Source organism: Agelaius phoeniceus, chromosome 6 (assembly GCF_051311805.1).
Source record: "Agelaius phoeniceus isolate bAgePho1 chromosome 6, bAgePho1.hap1, whole genome shotgun sequence".
Taxonomy (NCBI): Eukaryota; Metazoa; Chordata; class Aves; order Passeriformes; family Icteridae; genus Agelaius; species Agelaius phoeniceus.
In genome coordinates, this window is record NC_135270.1 from 48,584,314 (window position 1) to 48,596,336 (window position 12,023).

Below are 12,023 nucleotides of genomic sequence, written 5' to 3' on the forward strand. Positions count from 1 at the left end.
CTGAAACAAATTGACTTGGGTTTCTTGTTATGAAGTGTTTTGTCTTGCCAATATCAGTGCTTTATTTCAGCTATCATTTCACTGGACTTATTTTAGACTTTATTAAAATTTGCATCAGTATATTAAGCTCAAAATTTATATTTGTATCAGAATGGAATATGAATATATTGAAATATGAAATTATTGAAGCCAACTTCCAAAATTATTTATTTCTATTATATTAAGAAATATCATGGCTTCAGACCAATCTACAACACAGTCTGCAGAGACAGAAATACTTATGTATTTTTTCCAGATGCAGGAGAGCAGGTTTTTAGAGGTGTTGTGCATTCCTAACTCCTGTGGAAATGAAGCACATGCACTAAAAAGGAGGAATTTGCTTTGTTCCAATACAGACAAACTTGTATGACATATATCAAAGACCAGGTTCTACCTTAGGAAGGATAAAGCTGGTAAATGCCTTCATTTTAAACTATACTTTTTGAATCTTAACCCTTGAACAACTGCAGATGTGGGAAACATTTCACCTGATGTGCCTCTGTACTGCATCTTGCTGTACAATTTTGCTAAATAAATTATAATCCTCTGTTTACATTGCAGAGCCTGTTCAGGCAATGCCAAACCTGTGACCACAGGAAGCCCCAGGGTAATATTTATGCAACTCCTGATCAGGAACAAGCTGACTATTCCTGTGACTTGCTGTGGCCCAACTCTGTAAGCTGCAACTCATGAGCTGCTTCATGCTAATTAAAGGGGTGAGGGTTGATTAGGATCTTGAGCCCTCCAGCAATCAGAACTATCTTCCTCTTCATCTTAGCTTCAGCTACAGGCCAAAGCAGGTTTCCCTTGTTTAGCTGGAACCTCTCACACCTTGTCTTCTAACCCTTTCAACAAATACAGGGGCTCTGACAAAGCTGGATACTTGCAATGTGGCACAAGTTAGTGAAATTCCATGGAAATTCATTTTAGGATAATATGAGGCATCTCCATTTAATTATTTATCAAAGTATATTTTCTCAGTATTTTTTGAATTATTTTTCAGCACCTGGCAGAAGTCACAATAGGATCTTTTGCAATGAGCAGAAAGAAGGTGGTGATTTACATTGCCTGCAGTTTAGGGTTTTTACTTTTATTTGCATTTTTTATTATTACAAGACAGTTGTTACTCTGCTGTGGATGGACAGGAGGGCGGGCTGAGCCTTCTGTATCAGAACAGGTCTCCCCTTTCTCCAGTCAGCCAAACCACCAAGTCAGACCACGTGCTAACACAGCACTGCTGGAGTGCAGTTGTAGGTAGGAAGGAACACAAGGAACACTCTGCATGTGCTGCACTGCAGCTTCTGGGCCCTGAGAGAGACACTCAAAGAGTAGACCAGGTGCCACACAGCATGTGGAACTTGTCATCACCAGTGAGGCAGCCAGAGAGAAATGTATGAGAAGCATGGTGGGCTGCCATTTCCTCAGCTCTCTGCTATATCTACAACTGCTTAATCATTGCAAGATTCATCAAAAGGACAGATAAGACTTCTTTCACAGTGTTTCACTAGAGAACGTGTGTGACAGAAGCTGAGTTTCTACAATTTATGTTTGCTTTTTGCCTAATTTCTGGGAAAATACAAACCTGCTGCTATTGTCTGGATACTTTCTGACTGTGCTCTTGGCCAGCAGCTTTTAAATGATAAATCAGTGAACGTTAGTCCTGGGGGTGAAAGCTCATTTCTGATGTCTGAATTCAAACATGCCATGGCTATCCCTTGCCAAGGGCCACATGACACCTGCCCATCGTGGGGCTCTGGTCATGGCTCCCAGGAGGGACCCCTCTAGCACCTGATGCTGCCCAGCTGCTCTGCTCTGAGGGACTGGGTGCCTATGGAGAGAGCACAGCTGGAAATGAGACAGTTATTGTACAGACAGCTAAATCAGGTGTTGCTGTTCAGAGCCACAGTCCCTCCAGAAACTGACATTGATTCTCACTTTCTGCCACACCCTCCTTCACGACAGTCCATGTGCTTATGTGGCTGTGCAAGAACAGAATAAGGGAGCCAGGAACTTAGATGGACTTAAACAAACCCAGAAGTTGCCAACAGTATTTAAGTCTTAGCCTAAACCAATTCCTTAGTCTGTATCACCATTCTTTTTCCTACCTCGTTATAGTGGCACAAGGCAGTGAATGGGTTGGAAAAAAGAAGCCAGGAAGAGAAGGCATCAAACTGCCTCTTTTGGTGGCAATCCTACTTTACAGCAGCAGCAGGGATGGGGAAGAAGTGGTTCACCTCTACTCCCCACTCACCTGACAACCTATGCAGTTTATGCTTCAGTATTCTGATTTTATAAATAAAAGAAGGATTAATGAGTACTGCCTGAGGCTCTTTGGTATTTCTGATCTTTTAGAGATCAGAAGAAGAAATTCAGCTAGAAAAGCTCAAAAACCTTACAAAAGAGAGTAACAATATCTGGCAGATGACCAGCCCAGTGCTGCTTAGATGGCTACCTGTCACACTGAGAGCACAGCAAGCTCTTCTGTTCCAACCATGAAAACAGGATAACTAAGGGGTTTTTTGAAAGTGCAAGGAAAGTACCTTTATGAGAAGGTACATCTTACTTTATATACAGCTCAAAAAGTTTTCTATCCTGAGCTCTGATGAATGTGTATGCTGCAGGAAAGTAAGAAAAGGTCTGGCTGCCAAGTTTGCTTGCTTGTCATGTAGCATGCTGGGGACAGACTCTGTATAAGCTCATAAGCCAAGGAAAGCATTTCATCAATGAATAAAGAATTTAAAGTCACAAAAAAATCTATGTGGCCAAGACAAAAGATGACAAAGTCCTGTGCCAGTATAATTATGGCAGTTGGAGCAGATTTTTTTAAACTGAATAACTTCTGCTAGTCCAAACCCAACTGTGGACACAGACACACAGCTACATTAGTGTAGCTGTCTTGCCTTTTACTATGGCAAGCAGCTCTGTGGAAATAATGCTCATGCAAACTCTGTCAATGCAGACATATGGGGAGATATACTTTGGTGGTTGCTTCAGTGTAGTTAAAATGATTCAAACTTTATGTGCAAGGAAATTCTGAAATGTTGTTCTCTGAAGGATTTGGGTGACCTAGCAGTTTATTAAGGTTTGCACTGAGACTTGAATACAGACTAAGCTGCAGTGAGGTTTTCTCCAGCTACAGTTTCATGCTAAGAGAGTTATTCTGCTTATAGCTGTTAGTGATTTTTTTAATCAGGTGGTTTTAAGTACCTATAACAATTCTGGGAGCATGCTTACAGCAAAATGAGCCATCTTATCACATATTTTGCATTGCTGTAATTTATTATTTTTAAAAAAAGTAGCTATTTTAATATAATGAATGGAAATCAGAGTGACATGGACACATACCTCATGTATATAAATTCATATAAAGTGATCTGGACATATATGAATCCTACCACTATTGTCCCATATTTTGCTGGCTTACATCTGTCTTTGCTTCTCCTGGTGAGGACATGTTCAGGTGACCTAAAGAACATGTCCTCACTCCAGTGGTTCTCCATTTCCATGAGTTGTTTGGGGCTACAGTTGAACATTTTAAACTGCTAAAACTGAGAAAACAGGAAAGATACAAGTCTGGTGTGGGCTACACCATCACTTGCACTTTCTTCTCATGGCTCCAGTGACTGAGGACCCTTTTCCTGTTTTGTTTAAATGCTTAGAGTTCACCAACAGTTCACAGGCCATTGTGCTTGCTGATTTTGTGCAGTCCCATCAGGAGATACTGGCTTTCCTCTGTGGGAAGGGCAGCAATTTCCATCTTTTTCAAAAGCTACCACAATGTCCAGTCTTACAAGTGCAAAAAGAATAGATGGAGAAAAGCAATTCCAAAGCCCGTGCCAGCAGTATTCCAAAGCCAACCAACTTTAGTGCATTAAAGAAAAAAAAAAAACAAAACAAAACAAACCAAATCCCTCTGATAGTATTCCCAGTATATGAGGATGTTGCAGAAGGAAACACCTCATTTTTGCCAGTGACACACAGAGGAAATTCAAGCTTCATCAACAAGATGTAGAAAAGCTTTTGGAAACAACCCCAATCCTAACCAAAATGAGCTTCTCTTGCACAGACAAGAGTCCTTTCAGACATGCCACAACTATCCTGAAGTTAACTAAAGATGCTTCTGGGTGATAATCTAGAAGCACAGTGGGAAAGCCCTGCTTTGAGTCAGGTGCTGTTCCTCTTGTGCTGACAAATCTTTCATACTTAAACACCAATGGTGCACTGACTTGACTCCTACTGACTACTCTCCTAGAGGCAGGAATACAACCTGTCTTGCTCCACCAGTCATCCCCCATCCTTGGCTTTTTCCCACTCAGAGTGCATTCCAAAACACTATCTAATCCCCACACTCAATAACCAAAAGAGGCTTTTTCCCCCCTTTGCTCAAGTACCAGTCTCATAAACAAAGATTAAACTATACATATATATCTCCTCCACATTACCAAAACTCTGTCCTGTAACATCCCAGTTCTGCCTCCTACTACATGCAACTCTTCTGAAAGAAGAACTTACTACAGAAGTTCTTTCTGTAGAAAGAACTTTCTACAGTTCTTTCATGTAGAAAAGAACTGGAAGTTCAGGAGAAAAGTTTTAGAAAACAGGAGCTAATCAACTGTAATGTAAAAGGAAAAAGGGGGAAAAAAAAACCAAGCCAAACCACCATCAACAATAAATCAACTGAGACTACAATTTGCTTATAGCTCTGAGCATTTACTAGATGCTCGGGCTTGTAAAGTGAAATAGATAGCTCATTTAGAATCACAAACTTCCAGACATTTTAGATTGCCTAGATCCTGTAAGACACTTGTAGCTGCATAGATGATAAATTCCATTAATACTTGTTGTATCACTGTGCTATTAAATTTATTATCTCACATACTCAGTGCCTGACAGTCTGTAAATGAAGCTTAGGCAATGAGCACATCCAAATGCAGGACTTGTTACAATCCCAGGGTGTCATTTTGGAGCTGCCTGCACAGGTATTGCTTCCCAGTCACTTTTCTGACAACTAAAAGGGACACTTCTACAGGCAGGATCACAGCAAATATTCCTAGTGGTTCTGAACAGGCCAATTCTGTGCTTCATATGAATGTACCACATGTACAAGAGCAGCCTTTAGAGTTGAACATACAATGTCAATGTCAATTTGGGATTTTCCCTTCTCTCAGAGCTTCTGGAGAAGGGAAGGAATGTTAGTGACTGAAGGGATGAAAACTGCTTGCCTTGAGCCTCAGTTTTCTGGTGTGACCTCTGAAGAAAGATTTTCACATGGATGAAAAGTTTGTCCTAACCTGTGCCTATGAAGATTCCCATTGTTTGATAAGGAATGAGCTAACATTGTACCTATTCCCTTCATCAGAACCCAATTTCCATTACCCAAGTGGCAACTGTCCCAATACATACAGAAGCTCAATGTCCAAAAGAGATCTATATACTTGTTTCTGAAATTGTGCAATAAACACAGATACATACACACTCCCTCTTTTATTTACTTGGAAAACAAGCTAAACAAATCAGACGGAGGACAAGTTAGAGGAATGTTCTTCTTGAACTCTCAGAACTTTGTGTAGTGGTTATTTCTGCTCCATTTGCACCAAGCCCATGAAGTGGGATTCTTTTTTACATGGAGGCCTGCTAGGAGAAGACAGGTTGAGGAACACCCTAAACCAGAGGAAAGCCCTCATGCCACCACTTAGATGGCAGAGGCCTCAGGATATGCTAAGGAGCTGTCATAAAAGTGTTTCAAGCACTTATGTAATTTTTCAGCTACTTGGACTATAGAGTTCTCTCAAGAAAATGGTTTTATAAGCCAGAGAATTAGAAGTTAGCCCAGATGTCTTGAAGGTAAAGCTGATAGTGGTTTCAGGTTAGATTTTGGCTACTCTGCAAACCAAAAGAGCCTGCCAGAAGGACTGACCACAATTTGTAGGACATCTGAAGATGATGAAGCCTGGATTGGGGTGAGGGAAAATAATAGGTATGTGGGTCTTGTCAAAGGATCTCACCTACTCAATCTTGAGAGAATTCAAACCTGTTGCTAATCATCTCCACTTGCTATCAATGACAATAGCCCCAAAAGACTGGTTTTCCATCTCTCCACACAGCTGGGGAAAGGACAAGTTGCAGCTGTCACAGACTTTTCTACAGTTACAAAACTCTTGTGTTGCTGGCTAACATTGGTGGGGTTTTGGGGCCCTTATTTGTGCAGATTTTCAGAGAAGGAGCATCTACACCTTCTGTTCCACTGTTCTTTCTGATCCTCCTAGGTTAGGGTGCTGTTCTCACCCACCAGTGCAGTGCTGGCTAACCAAGTCTCTAAGCATTTTCACTGTGTGAAGCCACTCCAGAAAAGAATCAGGCTGCCTAATTTTACCAATCTAAAGATTTTCCACTGCTTCAGAGGCTGTTTTGCCAAAGCACTTAGAACTAGCGCTTCAAAAACTTGCCAACAACCTGAGAATCATAGTTTCTACCTTGTGAAAAAAGAGTGACAGAATAGAAGATGAAAAAACCTTGAAGTGGTAACCTCTGCTTCAACACCCAGATCAGGATAGGTTTAAGTTTGCATCACAACCCATTGCAACATCACCATTTATGCACTGGATTCACTGGTAAAGCACTTCAACTGGTAACAGTTACCCAGACCACTATAACTCCTGGCAAAAATGTTCTGCACTGTGTAGAGGCATCATTTTAGAATGGAGGTGCTCTAACTCCTATTAAAAAAGCAGTGCAGAAATGCACTTACAGTGACACACTAATTTAAGCCAGGTACTCTTTCATGTGGAGAATGTGTTGATTTGGATGCACTTACACTTCTAACAGTCTCATAACAGTGTATTTCTTTATTCTCCCAGTACCTTCCTGGTTTTATGATGATTATGTTTACATTGTGTGGTTGAAAGGCAAATCAAGCATACATTTGTGTGGAGAAGTGGACATTTCTCCTCTTTAAGAATGCCAACAAATGCAGTAATAAATGTGCTAAGCTGGAGATATTTAAATATTCACTTGGAATTATATGACAGAGTATATGACAGTAGGCATTACTGAAATTCCCTTTTATATAGCACAGAGCAGCAGCTTAAAAATTCTGCACAGTAAGGAAAAAACATAATGACTTTTGCTTTAAAGATTTGCAAATACTGCTTAATGTGCTTTTGTTAAATGAAATGCAAATACTTACTTACTGATAAATTATTGAAGTTTTCCCTTTGAGAGTAACCAGAGTAACCATCAACTGCTGTTAATATCTCTGTATGAATGTTCAAGTCATTCTGGATCTCTGTGCTGATTTCTGGTACAGATCTCTAGCATGGCCTTCAGAAAAAGGCAAATTCAGGTAAAAGGGTAAGTGAGTACTTAAAAGCTTCACAGCTACAGTGAACAGACTTTTATCTTTCACTAAAGATAAACAACAGGACAACAACAGGAGCCCTCCTTACAGATGAGGATGAAGATTTACTTCTAGTTGATGACATTTGTATGAAAGCCTCTCCTCTGGTGCTGGCCCTCTCAGCTGAGCTGATATCGAGCACTTCCATGAGAAACAAGGTGCTCAGCAGGTCTGGAGCTTGGATAAACCATCAGGTATTTCTGTCATCCAGCCTGCCTCTGACAGCGATTTCCCATTGCCTCAGACAAGTTCTATTTTTTTATAATCTATGCAGACATTTCTGGCACTAAGAACCTCTCAAGCCTCATATTATATGGGTGGATATCTTACATATATGCCTCTTGCAGTACATTTTAATGTTAGTAACTATGGGTAATTCCTAAGCTCTAACAGGACAGAGGGAAGAGGTTCCTAAAAGACACACACATCCAGTTCTTTTTGTTTGGTTGGTTTGGTTTTGTTGAGGTTTTGAAGCTTCTTTGGTTTTTTGTTTGTTTTGTTTTGGTTTGTTGTTGTTGTTTTGGCCTTTGTTTTTGTTTTTGAAATATTAGATTCTACAAATCTTAAACACTATGCTGTCTACCTTCTCCAAACTTCCATCCTGGTCTATGCAAAAACGTTGGGATCTTTGACCTTGGGAAAAGGCCTGATCTGAACTGAATTCTTTCACTATTTGTTTAGTGAAAGAAAGTTATGTTTCTGGAAAATCTAAATATAGATACTCCCTGCTGCATACAGTTTACAGTCTAGAGCAAGATAGGTACACCCTGGAAACTGGGAATCTCAGAAGAGGCAATAACTAAATCTCTACAATAATTCTATGTATTACTGACTTGCTTCACAAAAGCACCACTGAAGGAGAGATAATTAGTGGAAATTTAAAAAAAGATCACTCCTCTTGTGAGGATGGAGCAGTCACTCTCTGAGATGGTCAGATGTTTCTCTTGGCCTATCTATATGGACGGAAGGATTCTGTATTTCTTCTTAACATGGGTCATTTTTCAGTTAACTTGTTTATATGACCAAATATGTTGACAGCAGCAAACTCAGCATGGAAATTTAATAACTGTTCCTTTCTGGTAGTATGAGATGACTTTAGTTGAAAACATGGAAAAGCAGAATTCTCAGGAGTTTAATGGTGGCTTTGGAAGTGGACTTGGGTGGTTTTTATATTATTTGTGGGGATTTCATCAAAAACAATAAATTGTAATGAATAATGTTTTTTTTGAAATGCAATTTATAACTGTAAACTGGTTTGACAAAAATTCTGCAAGTTCTCTTTCCTCCTAGGCCAGTACAATGCTGGGTCATATCACTAGAGCTGTGAGATCAATATTTGCATTGCTTCTGCAAAAATTGTGTTTGTCCTCTGTTTGAATAAATGCCACAGAGAGGAATAGGCAGTTACCAGACACCTCTGCCCATATCCTTTCAGTATGTTTTGTCAGTTCTTGCTCAACTTTGAAGGCACTTTGTAATTGGCTGCAAAGGAGAAGGTAAAAGCAAAGATTTTATCTCTTTCCGGCCGGAATTGTTTTAGCAGGGACAATGCAGCCATGAGGGTAAACAATGAGCAAGGTATTATTCAGAGGTAAATAATGAACAATGCAGACATGAGGGGTACATTCAGAGGTAAGTAATGAACAAGAGTTCAGTCTAAAATACCAAGGCCCTTCTTCATAAAAGACTCAGTTCTTTATAGGCACACTGGCAAAGGGTTATAGTGTGTAATTCTTCTTTTGGCAGATATGTACTGTGGATGTTTGAGAGAATGAGATAGCTATTTATTCCATTTGTAAATATCAAAAAGTTTGTTGGAAACATGATAAATATTTCTACAACTAGGAACAAAGTATGGATGGCATTCAAAGAAGCTGGATAACACGATTGCCTGAAGCTTAACTCAGATGTGGCTGCTGCCAAAAAACAAACAGTAGGAGCAGAATTTCAGGAACTGAGAATTTAGATTAAGGTAATTTAAGGTCCCAAAAATTCAAAGTATACAAAGTAAGTCAAAAGTGATAAAGATAACCATTCGCCTCGCTGAATAGCTCTTTTTCATGTGGTCAATTTAGCCAAACCAAGCAAATACACTATTTCAATTTAAAATGAGAAAAAATAAAATATAAAAATTCAATCCTATCGAAAAGTTTCTTGCATGTTCCCAAATGAATGTGCCACACTCTATAAGAAAACAGGTGTCACCAACAAAAAAATTCAAAGAAAGACAGCAGTACAGACAAAACAACCACCCAAGAAAAAAAAAGACTCAGAGGATTATGGCCTTATTTTCAGAAAAAACAAAAGTTCTAAAACACAAATGAAAGATTCATAAAACATAAAATAAAATATGAATTGAAGCAAACTAATGTTCTTGACTCGCACTAAATTATAAGAAACTGATCAAAACAATTTATTGCACCACGACAGGATACTACAAAATTCACTGTAACTACATCTAATAAATAAAGCTGCTACAAGCTACAGAAACACCGGGCATTCATTCACTCACTGATAAAAATTCACATGAGTGTTTTTCCTTGGAACCCAAACATATATGCAGTCTGTAAGGACCTAGTTCTCTACCCAAAAGTGTGGTTTAGAGTTAGGATTAAGAAGGAAAAGATGCAGGAATGTGATGTTCTAGATGAATCACAAATCAGTGTCCTACAAAGTCGAAGGCAAATGCCATCTTGACAGAAATGCTTCTCTTATTAGATTCTCACTTCTTGATTACTTGTCAGTGAGAACCTACTACAACTCTGCTAATATAAACATAAGATCCACCCAAAAGGATGTGAGATGCATTCTGTCCTTCAGCTTCTGCCTTTCATTTGGAAGCTAATATTGGTTTTGTAATCATCTCAGGTATTCTACCTTTGCTTTTCTATTTAGGCCAAAATCTAAGCCTAGGAAAGGCTGATTTCTATTAATACTGAGTTATGAAAACTTTGTTTGACTTAAAGATTACAACTAACTCTTCTGATCCCTCTTGTCAACCCCCATTTATCCTATGTAGTTTGTCAGAATCCTGAGCATCCTAACAGGCCTTAATAGCCCCAGCAATCCTCACCTGACCCCTGCCATGGGCTCAGGAGGCCCAGTTTAGCCAAGCCCTGTGCTTTCATGCCTGACCTGTATCAGTACATGTCCCCAGCTCAGCCATGGCTGTGCCAAGCTATGTTTATCTGGGTCTGGAGTCACAGACTGACTTCCTAGCTTGACCTCAGTCTTTTCTTATCAGTATGGACCTTCATGGCAATTCCTAGGTGATGTCTGGCCCTCGTTCTCACTGCATCTGACCCTAGCCTGTGGGCTGCCTTCCCAGCTTGACCTTGCACCTACCTTGTTACTTGCCTGATGCTCTGTACTCCTGTCTGAATCCAGTGTTCCCTGCTTGCCTTGCTCAGGCTCTGTGGGACTGGGCTTGGGCATTCATGCCCTCACTGATAAAAATTCACATGAGTGTTTTTCCTTGGAACCCAAACATATGTGCAGTCTGTAAGGATGCTAGTTCTCTACCCAAAAGAGTGGTTTAGAGTTAGGATTAAGAAGGAAAAGATGCAGGAATGTGATGTTCTAGATGAATCACAAATCAGTGTCCTACAAGGCTCTGGCCCATCACCTGTGTTATTCTACTTGGCTCCGGCCCTCTATGGAGCAGCCAGCTCTTGCTGCTCCATTGCTTCTCTGGTTTACCTTCAAAATAAACCAAATATTTCTATAAAAATACATTGTATGTCAAAACTAGGTCAAACACTTATTTTTTAATGCTACAAAATCCCATGATTAATTCTTTGATTCTGTTCATGAAATATTATTTCCTTTGGATTCAGCAGACTTCTATCTTCTCTGGTTTCCCAAGCTGAATATTACCCTTTTGAGTCCCACCAGGTGTATGTTCTCATTTCAATATGCAGAGTTATGAGTTCTTTCCCCTTATTATTACCAGCACTTGTGACTGGAATTTGTCTAAAGCTGAGAACAGTTGCTTCTTGTTCTACTAATTTTGGTATTATTTCCTCCCCCCTTAGAGGCTGCTGCTAAAACTAACCAGCCAACAAACCCTCAGTTATTTGCTCTGTCCCTTCCTCTACTATGGCAGAGATTAAGCACAACACTGAATTTATATAGATTGAGATCTAGCCCAAAAATACTACAAATCACTCTGGCTGGTGTTATGCCTTAGCCTTCAAAGGCAGCTTGTGACTGTTATAACTCTTCAAATTTTTTAGATCCTTCTCTTTATAGCCACAATCTCAGGCTCTATGTTTATCACAGAGGACCCTTGGTTGAGTCTTTTAACCTACTTGGTTTACAAGCAGGTTAAATCCTAAACCATCCTCTTTCCAACTCCAACCATTCCGTGAAAAGACAGGCTTCTTAAATAGGAATAAGGTCCACATATCACTGATTTTTCTTAGGAATCTTAAGTGCAAATGCAGGCTTTACACTTAGCACATGTATCCACTGCCAAGCCATACATTCACACAGTCACATACTAATTTGCACTGGAAGCCTTCTCTTTGACATCTAGGTGGGTTTTTTAAAATAAACTGGTTCATCATTACCTCCAACCTCAATATAA